This window comes from Electrophorus electricus, chromosome 24 (assembly GCF_041902795.1).
Source record: "Electrophorus electricus isolate QZ-2024a chromosome 24, ASM4190279v1, whole genome shotgun sequence".
Lineage (NCBI taxonomy): Eukaryota > Metazoa > Chordata > Actinopteri > Gymnotiformes > Gymnotidae > Electrophorus > Electrophorus electricus.
In genome coordinates, this window is record NC_137520.1 from 12467712 (window position 1) to 12490182 (window position 22471).

At 43.7% G+C, this 22471-nt stretch overlaps 1 protein-coding gene across 3 annotated transcripts in view; it reads left to right on the forward strand.

Annotated features, from left to right (window-relative positions):
- The window catches only part of casz1 (castor zinc finger 1), a 155258-nt gene that overhangs the window by 26487 nt on the left and 106300 nt on the right, over positions 1-22471 (forward strand). For all 3 annotated transcript variants that reach the window (XM_035522419.2, XM_035522418.2, XM_035522415.2), the window contains one exon: positions 2661-2733. The gene's annotated coding sequence lies outside the window, so the exon portion shown is untranslated. The remainder of the gene's footprint in view (positions 1-2660; positions 2734-22471) is intronic.

Sequence of the window (22471 nt, forward strand, 5' to 3'; positions counted from 1 at the left end):
TATGAACAGTTATGTATGCCCTTACTGTAACCCATAACTCATCTTTTCATGACTTCTGACAAACTGCCCATGTGTGCGTGTGTGTGGTTGTGTTTTCAGACTGCCTTATCTTTGAAGGTTTCTGTCATAGCTCACTTCCTGTTCTTTTTTTTTAAAGGGTTTTCAGCAAAAAAACAAAACCAGATCATGTTATTGTTATTGTTGTTGTTGTTTTTTCTTCAATAGTTTTGGGTGTGTTCTTTTTTGCAGTTCTGAGATCATCCTTAAAAAATGCAGTGAAAAACATTTCATGTTCTGACACATCAACCCTTGACTCTACACAATCATCTGTTTTTTTTTTTGTTTTTTTTTAAATTTTATTTTAGAAGTGAGCGTGCAGTCACTAAAACAGCGCTGAGTGGTCCATTCCTCTGTTCTGCTTTAGTTTGTTTGGCTTTTTGAGGGGTTGGCTGTGGTGAATTCAGCTCAGCAACATTCGTTCTAGGTGATGTTCTCTCACTAAAGTATATTGCACTTTATGTTGTGTTTAAAAGTTCTGGAGAGACATTGTATCACAGTTTATAGACAAATATTTCTTTCCCACAAAAACTATAAATACCAAAACTAAATAAAAACATACAAACATAACAAATATTTTACATTTTAACCAAAAGAAATGGAGACATCATCCACTCTGGGTATATAGAAGAGTGTGTGTGTATGTGTGCGTATAGAATAGTGTATGTGTATGTGGGCGTATAGAAGAGTGTGTGTGTGTGTGTGTATGTAGGCATATAGAAGAGTGTGTGCGGATGTGGGCATATAGAAGAGTGTGTGTGGATGTGGGCGTATAGAAGACTGGGAATGGATGTGGGCGTATAGAAGAGTGTGTGTGGATCTGCTGAGGGTGTATAGAAGAGTGTGTGTGGATGTGGGCGTATAGAAGAGTGTGTGTGGATGTGCTGAGGGTGTATAGAAGAGTGGGAGTGGATGTGAGTGCATACAAAGTTAGTGTGAACGGGAGGGTGTAAATTGTGTGTGTGTGTACATGTGAATACTTACATCAGTTTTCAAGGCAGCTGTTTGAAGTTACTGTAATCTATCCTGACACCTGCATACTTTCTGTAAATGTGACAGGATCTACATTCCAATCAGGGTCAGTTTCCTATAAAACATTCCATAGATGTCAGAGGTGCTCCAAGGCCATGGAAAGTACTTCCAGCCTGAGAAGAAATGAAAATGACTAAAACGAACCCGATTCACATTTTGCCACTTAGAACAGTTTTCACTAAGCCCCACAGTTCCATTTCATATAGTGTCAAACAATTAAAATATTTGACCATTAAAACATATATATATATATATATATATATATATATATATATATATATATATATATATATATATATATATATATATATATATATATATAGTGGATAGTGAATAATGTCGGATGTATTTCAAAAGAAATACTACATCCAAAAAATAAAACTAGAAGCAAATCCTACTGCCTTGAGATATGAATATAATTACATCAGGTAACGATATTGCCAAAAATGTATTTTGAAACCATGTGAGTGGATTCCCGACTCTTAGACTTTGACTTTTTTTCTTACCCCTCCTGTACGAACTGTAGCACAGCAGAACTTGTATGTGCTGCATACATTATAGTGACTTAATTAGCAATCCAATTAGCATTGTAATTAGCAACTATAATAATTACTTTTATTTATTATGATTTTAGTTTATTTAACTGGTATAAAGTGGCAGTGTAACGTCATTCGTTGGCCCTTTCATTTCGTTGTTTTTGGTTTTCCAGTGACTTCGGGAAATTATTTGCAAATGAGCCTATAGCTCTCAGTGTGGTAGTGTGTGGGGATATGTGTGTGAGGGAGGCTGGGCTGGTGTTTTCCTGACAGTGTAATGACTGTGAGTGGTGAATGAGGGGTCCCTGTTTCTCTTCCCTCTGACAGATAACATGGCCAGGAGTTTCTGGCCTTTGCGTGGTACATGGCAAATGGATTCCCTGGGAACAACAGCTTGCTAGTCTCAAAGAAAAGACTCCAGTAATGTTCTTGTTTTTTTTTTCTCAGGGAACACTTCAATTCACCAATGAAGAGCTTTGTAAGATGTTCAGTAAGGTATTTCACACATAGAAAGAAGCATTCCTGCTCACGAAAAAAGAGAAACTGTTTTGCCGTGACAGGCTCTGGAAGGCCGCGTACTCCTTCATATCAGTCTGACTGCCTTTGTCTGTGTTTCCAGACTCTAAATGTTCTCCCATGTCTTTTTTTTATAAAGCCAGAAGCCTCTATTTTCCTTTGAAAGGGTAGCATGCAGAAATGCACAATCTAATAAGAGCACAAGATGGACGATAATGTATTTTATTAACTTACTGAGTGGTTTGTTTTGCCAAATTGAAAGTCGTATTTTTCTCTCTAAATATCTAATTGGGCTTTTGGCGGATTTTACAATGAAATGAAAGCAGTTGTTTTGGCCGTGAAACACGAGGCTTTGTAAAATCCTTTAAAAACAGGCCACTGACAGAAGTAATGTAGAATGTGTAAATGCTCACATGGACTGAATACTGATTTGTTTATATGGTACTCAATTGAAAACTGAAAAAAATCAAGTGTAACAACAAGTGTGTGAAGGTTCTGTTGTGTGTGATGTTTGTCTAGGGGATCGACATTCAGAGATGCGTCCACACAGCGGCAACTGAGAAAGAGTGAAGAACGAGATCCCACCTGAACGGTGAGTCCTGCCACACACCCCAATCCTGCTACACGTCTCTCATCAACATACGGTTCCTATGCGCAAGACATTTAGGAGTCTGTATTGCCAAATGAATATCAATTAAATTGATAATGAAATGTAATAATAATTTTTTAAAAAATAATTAAATAATACAATTAGTATTGAGAGAAGATAGCAATCTTGAAAATTCTTTTTTGTAGTCTGTATTTGGTTTTGATATTTTTCTGAACACTGTCTATAAGTCCCAAGGTAAGTTTTGCTTCCATCATCATAACAAAGCGTTTTTGGTACTGAGAAAATATTCCATTTAATACGTTACCACAGTAGCACAATACCAGTGAAGCAGATGAAGATATGAGTGTACCGATGACCGTGCCGCTTTTTCACACAATGCAAAATCCGACCGGGTGCGTGCACAATAGCGGAGGACCCGGGCAATATTGAAGTCGCACCTCCGGTTCACAGCAGAGCTTAATTGAGTCACACGTGCGGAGGAGCAGCCCAGCCACATCATGATACCCAGAGGCCTGGATTAATTAAGGGCTGAACACCCAGGAGTCCGCTGCGCTCGGCAGGTGTCGGCAGGGCTGCTTCTGTCTTTGCATTAGTCTCCTGAACGAGACGGACAGCGCAGCGCCTCTTTAGAAGTCTGCAGTGAAACGGCAGCTTGTATTTGCTCTGGAAACATGTGCTGTGGACTGCCCTTGTGTGCAGAGGTTTAAAAAACAAAACAAAAAACGAGTTAATGTGGACTGATATTTATGGAGTTGAATTATTTTGAAATGATGAAAATGACATGGAGATTTTTAAATAAAAATGTTATTTCGATATTGGGTCGTTTCCTCTTATGGGACATTTTGTTCATTTGACAGGGTCTTCACCGCCTACAGGTGCTTTATGTTAATACTGTTACTGAGGAGTCTCCCAGTAAAGCATTGCTTACACATGACCGATTGTCTCTAATCCAAAACAAGCTGATTTAGTGAGCTCAACTCGCCTCTCAGCACAAAATAAACATGCTAACCCCCTGCCACCTACCCCCCTCCTCGTCCCCGCCCCCTGCTGCCTACTGAATAGACCCCCTGCTACCCCACCGGTCCAGCCATCCTGCTCCGCTCGCTGTTAGCTCTGCTAAGTGAATGAGGAGAGGCAGGTCTCCGTGGGTAACGGCTGCCATGGCGGCACCTGGCTGGAGAGCAGGAGAGAGACTGAGAGAGCAGCAGGCGTTGGGGGGATGTGCATGGAGATTTTGCGGGGCTTTATCCCCCCCCCGTCACCCCGTTGTCCTGCTGTGCAGCAGTGGTCAAGGCTTGAGAGGCTCCTGCCGCACAGAGGACGTGTCCACCCTGCGCTGGAGGAAGGCAGGCCTGTCGCTGGGAATGGGCAGAAAATTGAGGTTAACAAGCATGGCGCATGCTAAGTGGCAGCGGGAGTCCCCCAGCTCTTGGTGAGGCCCATTCCAGCCTCTACCTCCTCCGATTCCTCCACCTACTCCCAGAGCACCTCCCGACATCCGTCGGCCCAGGCTGCTGACTGCAGACCGCCAGCGCTGCCTGTCTCTCCTCCAACAAAAGGGTTAGTTTGACCCGGATCGAAGAAAGGGAGCATTGGTGGTAGCAAAGGCTCACATGGGAGGGTCTTGGCTCTATCATGACCTTGGGAGAGCATGGTTGTGGTCAAGACATGCACTCTCAGCCAAGGCTTGTCTTCCCCAGGCCAAAAAGCCTCAACTTCCCATTCTCTCCCCCTTCTGAAAGTCCAAACCCTGAGGAATGCCTGTTTTTTTTTTTTGTTGTTGTTTTTTTTTTACGTGGTGTAATAAGGCTACCTGATATAGTGAAGGTCATTGTAATCAGAGTTAACATGGCAGGGAGTCAAGGCACTCATGCTTTATTTGAGGGTTAGGCCCAGCATGGTGGGCCTAGGGGGAGCCGGCTGATAGTGTTATCAGTGCTAACCTGCCTCTAATACAGGCCCTCTGCGCTGACAGTGTCAGCACCGCGCTGCACCTTCGCCGCCGATAGCAACGGCGGGAAGGGAGCTGCTCAGGACCGAGGCCGTGAACACACCACATCCTGCATAAATCCCCCCCAGCTGTCCCGAGGCCCCTGAGCTCCGCGCTCCCACCTACCCTAAGACGCCGTTTCCAGATGGTGGGGGAGGCTTACACACCGCACTTTCAGGCGGGTTTGTTACGCTCGGAGAGACAGAGAGAGAGAGAGGCTGAGGTGCACGGTTTTCTTAAGACACCAGCTCAGGAGAGGTCTTTCAGATTTAATCCTCTTCTCCTGAATCCAAGGGCACACACATCTCCCTCGTTAATGCTGGGCTGCGCTTGTCAGAGGGCAATATGAAGTTGTTCCAGTGAAAAGTGGGGAAGTTGAGACAGCCTTTGAGTGTTCTCTGCCGTTCCTACGAGACGCGACATGAAGCAGACTGTTTCTCTTCTTCCCTTTTTTAGTTGCTGATAACCTGAGTTTGTGTTATTTTAGGAAGTTGTCAGTAAACTGACTTACTCCAGCCGTGGTCTGCCACACCTAATGTTCTAATCCTAATGCATACTGTGGTGAATAATTTATGGAATATTTATGGCCTTATTTCTCCTTCACTTCTTTGCATTACGCAACATTGTCAAGAAGACTGTTTGCCATTCACTTTACAATGTGAAGAAAGGAAGTTTGAAAACTTTTTCAGATGATTTTCAAATCTCACCCTGTATGACAGAAAAACGCAACATATATTATTTTTAAAATTATTATTATTATTGTTATTATTTCTCCTAGTCAGTAGTCATGGCGATAGTAATGTGTATGTGTTCCCACCTTCCGTTGCATCTCTTTATATTCTTATTTGATTGACTAACTGTAGTTTCCCCAGGAGCACCTACAGTGTGTTTTCAGTAAACTCCCTGCTGACAGGCCTCATGGAAAAGGATGAAACAAAGCAGAAAAGGCGGTCTCGGCAGTCTCGGGTCCCCACGTTTGATTTTTTTCCACCCCTTTTAAAAAGTGGCGGGCTGATTGTGTGAGGCACATGAAAGCAGCGAGGAAGGACCAGGGAGCCTCTATTCAGGGCGGCACCTCGAGAAGCCGTGCCCATGTCTAACCCCTGGCGACTGGCTGGCCCTATCACTCAAACGTCCCCGTGCTCTTTGTGGCTTTCTCAGGACCACAGTGAAATGATCTCTTTTGTTGCGCATCATTAATTCCATCTGCTGTGTGAGCCTGGCTGTCTGTTGCAGGGCCAGGCTGCCGTGATGGTGGCCAGGGGCAAAGTGAAAGACCCATGTCCCTGTGCTTGTGTTCTGACCTCCTCCCGGTTCCACCAATCACGATGCCTCTCTCGCTCCCTCTCGCTTTCCTTCCTTTCTCTTTCTTTGTCTCTTTCCTTCTTTTTCCCCCCTCTCTTTGCCGCCATCTCGCTCTCTCCCGCCATCTCTCCTCACAGATGACTCTTTGGGCCTGTGTCTGTTTACTTATTTATTTATGGGTCCGGGAGAAGGCAGAGCAACTCATGCACATTTTACTGGGTAGATGGTGTTACGTGAGGGGAGAGTGGTTTTCCGAGAACATCATCTCTGTTGGTACTGTGAGGTGCGAAGGGCTAGTGTGATTAGCATTGCTTTCTGTTTTCACACAGAGGTTTAACTGAAAAATTGTACTCCAGTGCTCACAAGTTGAATATGTCCATTATTTAGTACATAACTAAATACTTGTGCAAATTAATTCACAGTAATGTCTATATAGCATCAGCATAATCTAATTTCATGCTCTGAATAAAGACAGACCAAAGTTAGTTTGCCTGCTAAACTTTGTCTGCTTAGTTAGTTAGTATTTGTTTATATGGTCACTGAAGTTCACTCATGCTGATTTTCTTGCATCACAGTATCTGTGATGCACCAAACAGATGTAACGTTTTCTCTCGGCAAGGAAATATTTTATTCATGATTTACATGAATGATAAATCTTCAGAAAGTCTTAGTGCTGATGGGCATACACAATTTAACATCTGTCTTCCTCAGAATAATGAATAGCGCATCAGAGCACTGGGGACCCAAACGTCAGGCCTTCTCCTCCTCTTCTCTTTCTGTAATTATTGTCAAAAACAAAGCAGGCCTGGTTTTGCATCTCGCAGTGTTTGTCTGTTGCTTTCTGGGCTTGAAAAAACAAAGTAAAAGTCCTGATTAGCGGAGTAACTTTGCACGGAACGTTTGTATACGTGAATTTTTTGATGCCTCGGAACAGCTGCTCCTGCTGTGTCTTTGAAAATGGAATCCCTGTATGACGTGAGGTTTTACTGATATATGTTCATGGTCTGTTTTAGCAGTCTGTAGCCTACGGCATTTGAAGTAGTGTGGTTTCTTTTGACTGGTGCCACACCCTTACTGTCTCAACATGGCACATCGTGTTCGAATGTGATTGGCTGGACTTGATTTGGCTGCAAGTCTCTTCCGACCTCTTTATGATGATGATGATACTGCAGATTGTGTGTGTGTGTGTGTGTGTGTGTGTGTGTGTGTGTGTGTGTGTGTGTGTGTGTGTGTGTGTGTGTGTGTGTTGTGTGTCTGAGCGTTGATCCTTGCTGGATCCTCTTGGTGTTGAGTTTTCTGGCCCCAGAGGTTATCCGATATGACCCGACCTCTTACGCAACACTGTAGACTAGAAGTGGCGCTGCTGTAATGTGTCAAAGCGCAGCGGCCGAGTGAAAGCGAGCGTGGAGCCCTTCCTGATCTGCACGTTGACCGCAAGGCCAGATGCTATTGGATAAATGGCTGTATTGCCATCACCCCGAGTGACACCCTGTTGCCCAAAATCCAGAGTGCTGTATTTGTTGGAGCCGTTATGAAATAAAAACCTTCAGAAAAAGGCCACTATTCAGTTTGAATTGATTCCCTGGAAAACTCCTGCAGTCAATGTGCTTTCATTCTGATGGTATTACGATGGACAGAATGGTTTGTGTCAGCTTCACCTCTCCATTACTTTGTCCATTAGGGCGAAACTGGCCGATTTTATTTCTCACACTCTATTTTCTGTGATAAAATGGAAATTCTAATGTTTATTAAGTCTGAGTGACATCCACGTCCGGGAGCCAGAAGCGAAGTAAGTCAACTATATCTCGTTTCAGTTCATTTTTGTTCAATTTTCCTCTCGTGATCAAATATTTCACTTTCCAGTAGGGCCCTAATGGGAGTGTTGGTTTGGAGAGGCCCTTCCCCACTCCTCTGCTGCCATTATCGGCTCTCTGTGGCTGTTTCAAATTTCTACCTGTCAACAATAAAAGCACAGGTCTCAATTTTAACCAATTTCCAGCCCACTGTGAGGCCTTTAGCGCAGACTGGAAGTGTTTTCAGCACACTGCGCATGATTGAACCACTTCCCCTGGACCAAAGGGGTCTACGTTGGCCAAAGCCGGACCTGCTAGCACGGGTGTTGACTTTTCTCTGCCGTTTGCTTTTTATAAAGGATTTCATCGTACTTCGCAGCACGACCCAATGATACGTTGTTCAACTTGCACTCGTTTATTTTTAACTAACTGTTCCTCTGTCTCATTTTTTATTATCTGTATTTGAAACCAGGACGTAATCAGTCTGCGCTTAACACACCCAGGTTTGAACATTCTGCTTTCTTACGGTATTTATAGTGCCATAAAGAACATTAATACACGAGAAGCTCAAACTTTAGAATAGCAGATGACTAGATCTCCAAACAGTGTACTACACGGGTCTAAACTGCACAGCAAACCCTCTGCCCCCGACGGATTGTATATTTAGTTGGTATTTTTTGAAGTGAGCTTTTAAAGCACCGTCACTTTAAGAAGAACAAACACAATGCTTGAGAGGCCTTCAAATGTATTTTAAATTAAACAAACATGGCTGTGACATCTACAGGAATGCAGGGCAGCCCCCCCATACAAAAGCTGTTCTCCTTTGCGTCCCCCTTGGGGAGTCTGCATTATTCTCAGGACGTTCTTGCTTTTTTTAATATACACACATCTTTTGCAAGTCCTAGAAAAAGTTTATTGCAACTTCAGTCATCAGGGTAACATAATCGGCACTTTTTTAATGGCAGAGTGCATCCTTACATGTAGCATTTGGAAGGATATTATGTCCTACCTCTGCTTCTCAGTGGGAAAGCTGGTGACAGTATTGACTGACATGGCCATGTGGCTTGGCGGGACAGAGAATCTCCGCTTTCCACCGTGTATACTGCCACATGGCACGCATAAGATTCAAACCCCAATCTCCGCTACTGGGCTCACCTCTGCGCTGCTCTCGTCCCAGAGAGGGCTAAGCTTTGGAGAGAAGCGCTCCAGGCCATGAAATGTTCTACAAATGCTGGGAGCCACTTCTCTGTGCTGCATGAAGAGCGCGTGTACAGAGGTGTGGAGGGGAGGATGCAGTCAGCACTGTGCGGAGATGTTCACCCACTGGCTTCCACTCAAGATCATGTCTTAGTCAAGCACATTTTTAAAATCAGCACCAACTGTTTTCTTTACTCTTTTCTTCTAATAGCATGGAAGGCTCTTTTGAGAATTCGCTTGGTAAATTTCTGCACGAGATTTATAGACTGTACTCTCCATCTTGCACTAAACATGTCTAATGCTTTCTTTTTTCCTTGATCAACTGCAGTTTGTTTGTGCAAAGAGTAATAACCGTTGTGTTAATCTTTCTTTTTCATTTAAATGATTTATTTACTCATAAAAACCAAATGTTTCTGTGTACTCTGACATTCGGCTGAACTCACTTTTCCCTTAAAGCATGTGACCCCTCCCCCCTCCTCCTGGTTTTTTTTTTTTTTTTTTTTTTTTTTTTTGCACCATCATAGGAGGATAATTGTAGTTGGGCCAAGAGCGTATTGGACCATTAAACCACTGCCTCTCCCAGTAAAGCTATTCTCCTTTGTGTAAATGCATTGGAATTACTTTCAGGGGGCGTTGCAGAGAGAATATGTGAAAGGCTACTTATTCTCCTAATGATTCTTTGTCCTTTTAAAAGTCATCAGGCTCATTTATAAGTGGATATGTGCAGGGGAAGAGTTGCCCCCGGAGACTGAGGTCATCTCCATCTCCTTGTCCAAGGCCAGGAAGTAAGTTTGCGTGAATGGACCCCTGCCAGTTGAGGTTGGTCATGTCAGTAATGTAGGTTATCCATCGGTAGCACAGCTCAGGAGCGAAGCAGCGGATGTTAGCGCAGCACTCTGTAGGCTGCAGTGGAAGGCCGCTGCGTTTTGTACATTAAGCTGCGAGGTTTGGTGTGTACGGGGATGTATATTTCACAAGAATGTCAGGCAAAATATTTTTCATGGGTGTTTCCTATGAAACTATAGTCCTGCCACAGTACATTGTTAACACCTACCTTCTGTGGTTTTCTGTTTCAAAAGTGTTGCAAAATGGCATTGCCAAAGAAAAGGTGCAGTATGCCTGAAACAGGCTCAGATCAGCGCAGTTCAGACAGATTCCTCACCGTTCAAAACACATTAGTCTGTATAATCTCACCTATACTAATCGCCACCACCTGAGCAATATTTATTTATTTATTTATTTATTACCATTTGCTGGAGGGGATGGTTCTAAGTGAAGTAGGATCGTATTGCACCTATTTGTGATTCACACTCAAGGCTGTTGTCAAACAGGTATTCTTAATGTGAAATGATCCAGATCTGCCCGTGCCTTTGAGCTGCACTTGGGTTATCGGAGTTCATAGAGGGGTGCATGTGTCACACGGATAATCCATGTGCGCTGTGACTTCCCAGACCTCAGTGTTTTTCTGGGCTTTGCATAAAATGGGAAAAAAAATAATTCTGTTCTCCAAGCTATGGCTGGTTCCAATTATGTGTTTTGTCGCATTTTTCACTCCTTTCGTGTTCATGACTCGACTCGGCAGGCAGGCCAAAACACAGCTCTCAAAGCACGGTCGCTCCGACCAGCACGCCGATCAGCATGCCGACCTGCGTGCCGTCAGGCCTCTCACACAAGCACTTCTAGAAGGGGCAAAAAAGCCCCTGTAGGGTATGAATGAGACTTGGAAAGACTGGATGTGCTGTTCTGAAGGAATACTCAGCTTCTCATTCTTAATGGGACTAACCAGCAAGTCACAAAACAAGAAAGCTGTCATTATAATTCCTTATAGTTTATCATTCATACTACTATATCATTCAGTGTGTTTTATGCTGCATTAAGTAAATATTTTTAAAGTTTGTGACAGAGTAGTGTGGAAGGAATATTTTAAATAAACTCAATGTAACTTCAGAAAAATGTGCTTTCCAAGGCCTGCTGATGAGACACATGGACCTTATTGGATTTTGCTCACATTTTAGCAGCTGTAAGATAGTCGCTGTCCCTTGGGCTGTTTGATTGTTCAAATCCTTCTGCCAAGGTCAGCCTCCAACCATGCCTTCGCCTTAACTAGATGGAGAAGGGGGGTGGCCTGGGAGACAGGAATTATCAAGGGGACAGTGTGGGAGCTGGGAATCAGCAGTGGGGAAGGAGATGGAGAAGGTAGGTGCTTAGGTAGGGTGCCTTCGGAAGACCACCCCTACACTCCGCTCTATCATTAGTGCTTTAGTTTAGTTTTTTTACCCGGCTGTGTCTGGGCATGACGGCACGAGCCCATCTGCGGCTTGGATGATGTCGGCGAATGCCACTGAAAGCCACCGGTGAGTAGGTTTGTCTGAGTTTAAAATTCAAGAGGGATGGAATCCATCTGGAGGATGAATAATTTAGATGGCTCAAGTTGGTTCCTGTTGTCACTGTTTGTGCTGCCCTCCTCGTCAATCGTCTACCTCCACCGCGCGAGCAGACACGGCTCCCTGGGCTTGTTCTGAACGCCCCGAGGTTAGATATGCCACTGTACATGACATTTCCCAAAACAAGTCTCTACACCTTTATCACAAGTTTAAATGTTTTGTAATAGCTGCACATAACCATGAATTCTGGGAAATAACTATTAAAGTGTGCTAGCCTGGATGCCTGTGTGTGTGTGTGTGTGTGTGTGTGTGTGTGTGTGTGTGTTTGATGTGTTTCTGGATGTTTCTGTCCTTGGGAAGCAGCATTCTTAATATTCTTAAGCCTTGAACAAACACAGGTATTGTTATTGATATTTTCCTGCCATGGATATGGGGTGGAGTTTCAGACATATTGATGCTGGCAGTCACCTTGTACCTAACAGAAGGGGATTAATACATACATTCAGGTGTTCAGGCGTAATATCTGAAACAGAACCTATGAGGGAACTGGACAGCCTTGCTTTATTCATTGGCACATGCTTTGTTTTTGACTGGTTCAAACAGCTGAGACGGCCAACAGAGAAACTAGCACAGGAGAGCCTCTGAGACAGAGGAGCGGATGAAATCAGGGAAAATGACCAACACTAACCACTCCTCTGTTCCCACTTTTCTGTATTCTTTCCATTTTTACCTCTCTCTCTTCCTCCCTCCCTCTCTCTCCCCCCCTCTCTCTTTTGCTCTCTCTCTATCTCTCTCTCTCTTGCTCTCTCTCTTTCTCTCTCCCTCTCTCTCTCTCTTTTGCTTGCTCTCTCTTTTGCACTCTCTCTCTCTCTCCCTCCATCTCTCACTGTCTCAGACTCCAAATAAACCCACACACACCCACCCACCCACCCACACACACTCACACACACACAACACAACACATTGCACACAAGCATGTGCTATAGTGTGTGGTTGTGAGGTGTAAGGCGGCGTGTCTCTCTTTAAGAGGAGCTGAGAAGATGGGGGTGTTTGGGGGGTTGATGTGACAGGCCTTTGGAATCCCAACCTCTCTCTCCTGGTGCTCGCACTAATCAACCTCTGTAATTTATGCAGAAAATATGATTTATATTTAATTTCACTACACTTGCATTGTTAATTTGAGATGTAATTAACGCGTCGCCACGGCAACTAATTTCTCAATGCCGTAAATTATCGCCGCCTTTTCATCAAAATTCAGTTACTTTGGCTCCTGTGTGCAATGTACTGATGCAATTAGGTTACCAGGGCAACCTGAAAGTGTTCATTTTCTTTTGTGAAATTGCAGTGAGGCAGAAGTTTTATAACAAGAAGTAATGTTCACTTTTTGTTAAACAAAGGGAGGGCCCACATCTTGGCACCCCTGTAGAGCGGCGGAAGCAGAGTTTTGGTGCGATAAATACACCTGAGCATTCTGCCTGATAAACGTGCCTCCATACTCCTCCCTTCTGACCTTATTTCGTTTTGCCAGCTTTTCTTTCTCATACACAAGAATCTCATGATTTTTAAAATGTATTCCTCTATCTGATATGGGTTCATCTCTGAGGCTCCTTCTGTCCACCTCTTGTGTCCCTTCAATCTTCTTTCATGTTTTTTACTCCTCATCCACCACCTGCATTTCAGTGGCGAGGATGTGATTGGCTGATTCCAAGGTCACCAGTGGGGGTGTTTGGTCCTTTGGTCTGCCCTGAACCCATCCGTTGTTAGGCACTGAAAGGGCACAAGCTTCCTGTCTGGCTCACCAGTCTGCGTTGCCTACTCATTGGGCCATGCTGTCCCTTTACACCCCTCCCATCACTGGCTTGCAGTGCAAATAGCCGGTCATTGGCTCCTAAGCTGTGGTTTACTGAAAAGGTAATTAAATTTATAGGCAGGCTTTTTGAGTCTTTTGAGCTAACCCAGTAATATGAGTGGGGATTACAGCCATCCTAATGCACTACAGTAGTTTGACTCCTTGGCAGGGAAGACAGAGGCCCTCACGCCAGGCCTCGCCTGCAGCTCTGGGCCTGTGATTGGTCTACACATCCCTGTCGTGGTCTTGACTCACCGGCTTGGTGCTCCGCAGTGACATGGAGAACAACCCTGCCCTCAAAACAAGGGAAAACCCATGAAAGAAGACGAAAAAGAAAACAAACCAGCTTGAATATAGTCAAATACTAGCAGGACGGGGAATCTTCTGGAACAGTTGAATCTCTCCCTGTTTTCGGCTCCAACTGGCATGCTCTTTCACCTCTTATGATATTTGAACTGATGTTCCGTTATTCATCCAATAGCCCTTTCTCCTCAAACATTTGTCGGTGTATTTATAGCTGCGTTTCATCATCCTAAAAGATTTTTTTTTTGTTCCGCTCCAAACGTCCCAGTGCGTCTCGCGCAGCTGTCCGCGGTAACCTCGGCGTGTTCTCGCTACTTTGATATCTCCGTTCTGTTTGATTCTCTGTGATTTTACCAGGGGATTGGCTTGCTGTATCTATTTCTCAAAGAGACGGCGGGAATTCTGGGAGGGGGTGGGGGCCTGCTCTCCTGTCCCTGCTGACAGAAAACAACAGATTACCATCATTTATAGAGACAGTGTAATGCATGGGGCAGGACTCCCGGCCTCTTTAGACGGGCGCCTCAGGGGCCCAGCTGAAGAAAAGAAAAAACAAAAAAACAAAAACTCTCATCCTTTTTATAAGCGTGCCCATCACCACACTGGTGACACATTAGATTTGCACTATAACTACTCCGGTGATAGCCGAAGCGTAGCTATGGGTGACGACCAGCCTCTTTAGATGAAGTGGCTGTAGTGTATTTAGGGATGCTCTCTCTCACCCCTTTGATCAAACGTTGTTGTTTTTTGTGTCTGATATTCTCCCCATCCTTGTCAGGAGTTGCGTGGAGCTGCTCCGTGTTTATCTGGGATGCGTGTTTCTCTGTGACGTAGGTGCTTTGGACTGGACGCTCGAGCTGGCTGTTACTGTAACACATTACAAGTGTTTTGCTCTAAGCCATTTTGAATACAACTAAAAGTACTAAGGGAACCAGCCATGTTTTCTGACCTCTTCCCGTGCTAAACCTGGGACGGTCTTTGGCATATTGCTAAGAAGACCGGACTTAACTCAAGCCTCTTAGAAGTTTGTAAAAGATCGTGTCTACTACATTCCATGCAAGCTTTGCTCATATTTCGAGAGGAGTGTTTTTGAAACGTAAAGCCCCCACATAAGACTGTTGCGAAAGGCTAATGCGGTTCTCTTCACAAACGATTTTGAGCATCTTTCGGTTCACCCTGCTGTAAGACGCAGGCTTGTTGCGTGGGTTTCCGAAGGCGCCTTGTAATTATTCTGCAGTCAGGCTTCCTATCTGGTGCTCAGGGTTCAGACATCTCTGTTTTTGTTCGCTTCATTTGAAGCTCCATCCTGATCCACACTGACATCGTCATAACGACGTGGCCTTGTTTCCACCAGCTGCTGAATCTTTTTGTACTGCTTTGCAGGGAAGAATCAAACAAAATGTTTAATTCCAGTCACATGATGACAAAGAGTGAATGAAACAAATATGATAAACCTTCGACTTTACCTTTTCTTAGAATGAGGAAAGTTTCTGAAGCATATTTACTTTTGTCACATTTATTCCCATTTTACCCGTGTGAGAGCCCCTGGAAGACGAGTTACCAAGGAACACAAAATTTTAATTAGTGTATTTTAATCATTCAGGCTTTTCGAGCTAATCCACAGACCCCTGAGAATTCCTAAGATGCAGCTCTGTGCTGCTTTACCATTTATTGTTGAGTCTATTATAATTACTGTTAGCAGGTGGGGGCTGGGAGGCGCTTATTATGTTTTTTCGTCTTTATTATAATTACTGGGGAAAAATTAAAGGATGCTGTTTCATTACGTTTAGAGATGATGCCATTTTAGCTTTCTGTCCTTCCATCTCACTGTTTTGGTTTGTTTTCGCCATTACATTCACTTTCATTTCCAGATATTTATATGTTATAGATCCATATAACAATGACAAACAATGAAAAGAAAGGGACCCCTGTGAAAGTGGAATAGAAGAAAATACAGATTTTCCTAATGAGGTGCTTTTCTCAGCCTGCTTTCCACAATCCGTCTAAAGCTCCAAAAACTCGGCGTGGGTGTGTGTGTTTCTCTCTGTGTGTATACTGTGTGAAATCCAAATGTTTCAGATGGACTAACTAGAGCTGAATCAGAACTCATAAACAAACAGGAGAATGTGCTTTCCTAATTTTTTTTCCACTCCTCAGTAAATGAAGACAAAGAGAAGCTCTGAGTAAATCTTTAAGCCTCCAGCTCTGGAGGGATTTCAGAGAATCTCCGTGAATTGTCTTATTTAATGTGAATGTCTGTCTGTTTTTCGTAATCATTTGCTGTGTAATTTGCTGCTATTTCAAAGTGTGTTTCAAAAGGGAGGGATTTTTTTTTCTTCTTCTGCCGCTGTTCTAATAAGTGTTGTCCTTGTAGATGTGTCCTGGACATGACGTGTATGAATATCTGGGAATATTTGGGAATGCCACTTCCTGAAGTGTCTGCTTTTATCCCATTCCTTTTTCTTAATTGAAGCATCAAAATGTAAATCCATTTTAGCCCTGCCGCATTATGTACCAACAGGTACATCTTCAAAACATCCTCCAATATCACTGCTGCTGAATACTCTTGTAACGTTTCACTGTAAAGGTAAGCTACTCGAAAAGTAAGTGTAGAGAGGTTTGTTGTGTTTGATATTTAGAGCAGTTCGGGATAATGTCACAGTGGCACATGACTGAGCTGTGATTGGCTGTGCTTTGCTCCTGCTACCACAGAATTCTAGAGTTCTTGCACGTGTGATGTGTATTCAGCACCAAATACCGGGACTATACCTGGGGCCCCGTGTGAGACGGCTGCGGAAGGAGTTGGCAGTGCAGGGAGACAGCGCACGGCTCCCTGCAATGTATTTTCGTGTTTTCCTGGAAAATTCCACACATCCTTATGAGCTGTGTTTCATGAGAAAGCAGAAATGTATTTCCAGACAGATCCCGGGAAAAAAAATTAATTAATGGAACACTGCAGCAAGTGAAAGGCCAGCACAAGGCAATTATAGTGTCTTTGTGAACTGGCGGGATTCTGGAATTATAGAATCAGCCCAGATTGCCAGCAGTAATTATGGTGGAAGGAAGAAATCTCCTCTCACCTTCGCTCATATTTATTTTGGTCTCTTGTGCTCGGATCCCTGTAGTCGTTGCCGAGGCCGGTAGTGATTTTTTAAGAGTTTCAGTTGATTCAGGTCTTTAGATCATTTTTCTTTAAACTTCACAAGCATAATATCATAACTGCTGCATTGCCTGAACAAGATAAAAACATGAGAGGAAAGAGGCTTCTGTGGAATGGACTGTCCTGACAGCTCTATAATATATAGTCACTGTGCTTTGGAGTGATGCTAACAGAGGATAAGGGATATTCATTCACCCAATAGAAGGCACTAAACCACAACAGAGTTTCCCGATATTACATGACCGTGGAGGGTCTCCTCCGTTGAAAAATCCACCTGTCTCTTGTGTCCCATGATGCCCAGTGCTGTAATCCACAGATGGCTTAAACAAGGGCCTTTTTGGGGGCTGGGTTGCCATGAAGATCATCTGCTGTACACCATGTGCTGTGATGTGGATTTAACTGTGTTTTCACAGATTAGGACCAAAGAGATTGCTCTGGAGACTGCAGTCTGCACGGTGACTTTGTAGAGACTCTTAAGGGTTAGTTGGGCCATTTGTTATGTCTGCGGTGAGCTTGTGTTATTGAGGCTCACACAGACCGAGCAACACCTTCTTAGACCGCACACTGTCATTTCCACCTTTTAAAATCCTTGTTTTATTTAAAACATTTTGGGGAAAAAGCTCAGTTGTGATGTGATTTTGTCTAATTGTGGTATTCATTTTAATTCAAGCTTATCATTTCTGCGCTGAAATAATTTTTTTCTTTCATATTTTGACATTTCCTAGGATTGTGTTATTAGATATCAAGGAGCATGCCACAGTGTACACTCAGATCTCTTTTAAATTGACAAAGTTAAACTGCAGCATTTTACCTTGGCCTCAGTGCATGTGCTATTGATTAATTGATTGCCAGCCTCAAAAAAAAAAAAAAGAAAAAAAGAAGAAGAACTAAAAGTGTCTGAGGAAATCATGAAAATCCGCCTCGGACCGCAGGCTAGCTAACCTGAAGTTATGCTCTAGCAGACGAGAGCAGGTACATCATCTTGTGTGTGCGTGTGTGTCAGGGAGCAGTCCTGCTCATCTCTCTGTGTGTAAACCTGTCCTCTGTAGTGTGTCATTGACGAGGAATATGGCACATCCATTAATACATGAGTACCAACTCACAGGCAGAATGGAGCAATTTGTGATGTTGATGTTTTTGTTCGGCTCTTCAGGGAAGCGAAGACAAACATGCAATTAGTATCCATGCAGGCTCGGGAGGGGCTCGGGGGCGTGGCAATGCAGAGAGTGGAGTAGCACCGACAGGAACCGAAATCTCAGGTGAGACTCAGGCGAGTCACCTGACACATATATTCCACTTCAAACAATTCCATCCCCAGTGTAGATTACAGGCTTTGGGTATCCCTGAGCTGGGGATGTCAAATGCTGTTCTTGGCTTCCTAATCCACCATCGTGTTTGTTAGCTACTGACATCTGATTTTTCTGTCTTGTGCTGGGGACATGTGTATATCTCATGAAGGGGCCGTGTGCATGTCTCAGAAAAATGACTGTGTGTATGTCTCGTGAAGGTGCTGTGCGTATGTCTCGTGAAGGTGCTGTGTGTATGTCTCGTGAAGGTACTGTGTGTATGTCTCACGAACTCCTTACAAGCCTGAGCTGCCACATTTGTCCCAACAGGTTAGAAGAAGAAAATCCCCTTTGAATATCTTGTGTTTACTACGGCTTCAACTCCTTTTCAGTTGCCCTCTGAGGTCTGTTTAAAAGGTTAATGTCCAAATCTGGAGGAAATTATCCTAGAATTACTTATAACACTGTTACCCCCCTGCCACCAAATATGCTTCTGTTGTGGCACTAAATTAATTGACGCAGGGGGTATGCAGGAGCCCTTAAAGAAGACAAGGCCAAAAAAGGAGCAAAAATCTGCAAACAGAAGGGCTGTGCGATGCTTCTGGCGAAGGGAACGTGTGGTTTAAATGAAGAGAAAAAAAGAAATTGGGCTTAACTGAAACCATATGGTGTTGCGCTGGAGAAGAGGTCTGCTTAAGAGGATCATGGCAGGGTAATAAAGAGGGACCGGAAAAGGGCACGTGTGCTTCTCTGGGTGCACGATGGGTATTTTTTTCCCATTCGGAGCGGCTCTTTTAAAGGGCCAGTAGTGCAAGACCGAACCCTATTAATCAGAGTGCTCCATGCTTAAGTGGAATCTGGACACCTCCTGACACACACACGCGCACACACACGCGCACACACGCACGGTCATGGGAGTCTTAAGCCAGTGCTCTCAGAATGCTATATTTCCTATTAGTACTTTGTGTGTGTAATTATTACCATTAAACCAGGCACCCTTCTTGTACCCTATGTAATTTTGTAATTATAATTAGGATTTCTTGATCTTGTCTCTTCTCTTGTTCGTCTCGATATGACGGCGAAATTGAAATATGTGTCTAAGTTTAATCATAACAGCCCTCCGAATGAAGAGGCATACCACACCAATTACTTTCTTTTTCTCCCCACAGATACGTTTTCTGAGCCTTTGTTGTGACATTGTCAGCATCGCTTCCTATTTGGGAAGTGATGCTGGAATCTTAAATATACTTCTCCTAATTCCCTTTAATCTGGATATATAAAAACAAGTTTTTAGCTTTTTTTTTTTTCATTGTTGTCCTGAAAAAAAAACTAATTGAAAAGATAATTTTTATTGTTTATCATTTGTGTTTAATTGGTGAAATTGTTTTTTTCCCAGATTACGCTGTTTATTTAATCCATTTCATTTGGAACACTTGTAGTGAACAACAGACAGACATTTCTTACTGTCATGCAGTGTTCATATCATCTGACAAATGACAAATTTCCGTTGCACATGGAATTAGGTCCCCCCTCGCTCCCCTGTGCTCTGAAGCTGATGAACCCCTGTAGACTTGAGTGTAACCCCATTTCCAGTAAATCTGAGGACCCTGGGTCTCCTCATACTAGCTGCTACTAGTATGACTCTGGCTCCGACCTGCCTTACACCCGTTAAGTACAGAGGCCGTGTCTTGCAGTGTGGATAAGAAACCCTGTTCTGTTAGATTTGCCTCTCTGCTTGACTGCCCGCTTCTCCCACGGTGCTGCTCAGAGGCAACATGTCCGCTTAAATTGGCTGCAGTGTTGACCCTGATTATCGGGACCTCGGTGAGATCTGCTGGCTAAGTAACCGTGTCCCATACTACGTCAGAGAAAATCCAGCAAAAGGCTCTGAAAGACTTATCTGAGTGACTGAAGAACGAGGGGAACAATTGATAAAATGTTTATAATTTTAATGCCAAAAGCCTAGAGTTTTACTTAACCCATACCGATATTCTTGACACCGTCCTCAGTACCTTTTATTTTTTTTAATCTTTATGTATATTTGAAAAGGATGTTATGCATTTCAGCTTGTCGTAGTGGCTTAGGTGCTTGCTGTTCTCAAACATAATTGTTCTTAATGTAATTAGCTCTCTGTCCGTTTTTAATGGCAGGGCATTCTATCCATTCATCACTTCATATATTATGCCAGACAGTCTGTTTCGCTTATCACACCACGCCTCATGTACTGTCGATACGGCAACGGTGCGGTTCAGAAGACACAGGCCTGTTTTCCCTCTTCCCTTTAATGTATTCGTTGATATGATTGCAGAGGCCTGCGTGTCACCTCCTTTTTAGCCTGAATTTCCTCAGCAGTAAATGTAAGCTGCTATAGGACCCAGAGGGGCTCTGTGCTCGCTCTCTCTCTCTTTTTTTTCCAATGATGTTGTCAGACATGTGGTTGCCACCCCCCCACAACCCCCCCCCCCTCCTGCCGCCCAACTCTGGAGAGAGGAGGAGTAATCAGCCTTCTCATCTCCAGAGGAGGAGAGCCAGGTTAGGGCTGACTCTGTCACTTCCACTGGCCTTGCTCAGCCTCACTCATCTGGGCTCGTGCCTCCTGCAGCTACCCCTCCTCTCGGCCGCACCCCCCCCCCCCCCCCCCCCAAAAAAAACAGCCCTAGCCTCTCTGCTGCTGCCAGGGTGCACGACAGCTCGGAAATCATCTCTGAGTTTTGCCGCAGTGTTTGTTTTCTGGGTTGTTCTTTTGTGACATGTGGATCAAATTAAAGGGCAAGTTTGTGTGATTTACACCACATTAAAGTCATTTGTATGTTTTTGTAGATAAGCGCTGGAACGTGAGGAGTCAGGTCAGGCCCGTTCTGCTGCAAGCGCAGCTGCGTTCGGAACTGATCCGTTTCTTGTGTTGGATAATGCGGTAAGCATGCTGCATGGAAGCCATTCATACGTGCAGCAGCTTGTATGCTGTTATGGTCCCATAATCTCGCACTCAGCTTCAGAAAGATGTCCAGGCACTGTTGAAAATACCATGTTTGCACTACTTTATATATGTAGTGATCCCAGCTGATGAAAACATCCCTCAACTGCATTTGATTTCATGTTACAAATTAATTCTTTCTTTTTGAGAGACAAATAATGTAATAAAAAACAGGGCACTTTTCCACAGGACTGTATTCTTTTGATTAATGCGCACCCAAATGCCAGTTTAGCAGAAGATCAAAACGAAGACTTGTTTCATTAAGGAGCAAATTGCTTTTGTGCTCTTAAATAACTTTTTTTTTTCTCCCTTCAAATGGTGGATCCACAGTGCCTTTTCTCTATGTAGGTGTAAGTATTGTTCTGTTCCGTGCACCTCCCTAAAATAGCAAACGTACCAGGCTTGTAAGAAAATTAGTGAATTTAATTTCCTTGAGTAATGAAAATGTCATGCACCATTTAATAAAAGTCCGTGAAAAAAGCCAACATTCCTCAGTGTGCAGATAGCGGTACCCTGCGGATTTGAAAGTTAGCGCGCTGCTTCTTTTGATGTTTTCACTCAGTTTTTGTTTCTGTTGTTTCTTGATGTGATTTCAAATTAATCTGAACAGCTTCTCTGTAAATACGGAAATGAAAAAGTTGTTTGGTGTCTGCTGCAACTCGCAGCACAGCAGTTTGAGCCAACAGATAACTCTCTCCTTTAAACTGTGAATTATTTTACGTTTATGAGTTTGTCTCATCTTCAAGGTCAGAAATGTAATTTTTGCTCTTTCAAAGGGTTATAACCTTAAAAGGGAGCCTCTATCCCGGGTGATTAATGAGAGAGCCCCGCATTTGATGTTTCAGCGTTGACATTTTAAACTTTAAATATTTTATATGCACACCTAGGAAAAAAAAAATGAAGATACGCATTCATGTGGAATAAACGGTATTGCGCAGAAGAAAGACCAGGCCGGGTATCATTTTAATAGAACAGTTAGAGTGCGATGGTTTTTCTTGGTGATTTTTATTTGAGGTTTTTATGTGTGCGCAAGCTGATTTAAAGGCACACTAAATCATTGGGGATGGGGAGTAGTGGATTATGCATTTAATCAAGCAGCAGGCCTTGGGAAGTGGCGGGCCCAGGCGCAGGGGCATCGGCGGGCGGCCCCATAACGCCACGCCTGTCCTTTGGGTCCGCCTGGAAAGACCAAAGCCATTTGCAACCCTGTATGAGGCGGAATAAAAGCTGGCTCGGACTGTAAGCCTGATTGCGCCTTCCAGAACAGTGTTTCCAAGACATATAGTATGGGACTTTTCAGTGGTTTTTTGTGAGTATGCACGATTCTATTAGTGCATTGAGAATGAGACTCAGAAGATCTCCTGGCTGATGAAGTCTCTTAAACGGGCATGCGTGTTTCAGAGGAGAGTGCACGCGGAGCCTTTTGCTCTCACTGCATGTAAAGCACTTTTATACGTGTGGTAATAAAGGCTGGCAGATGGA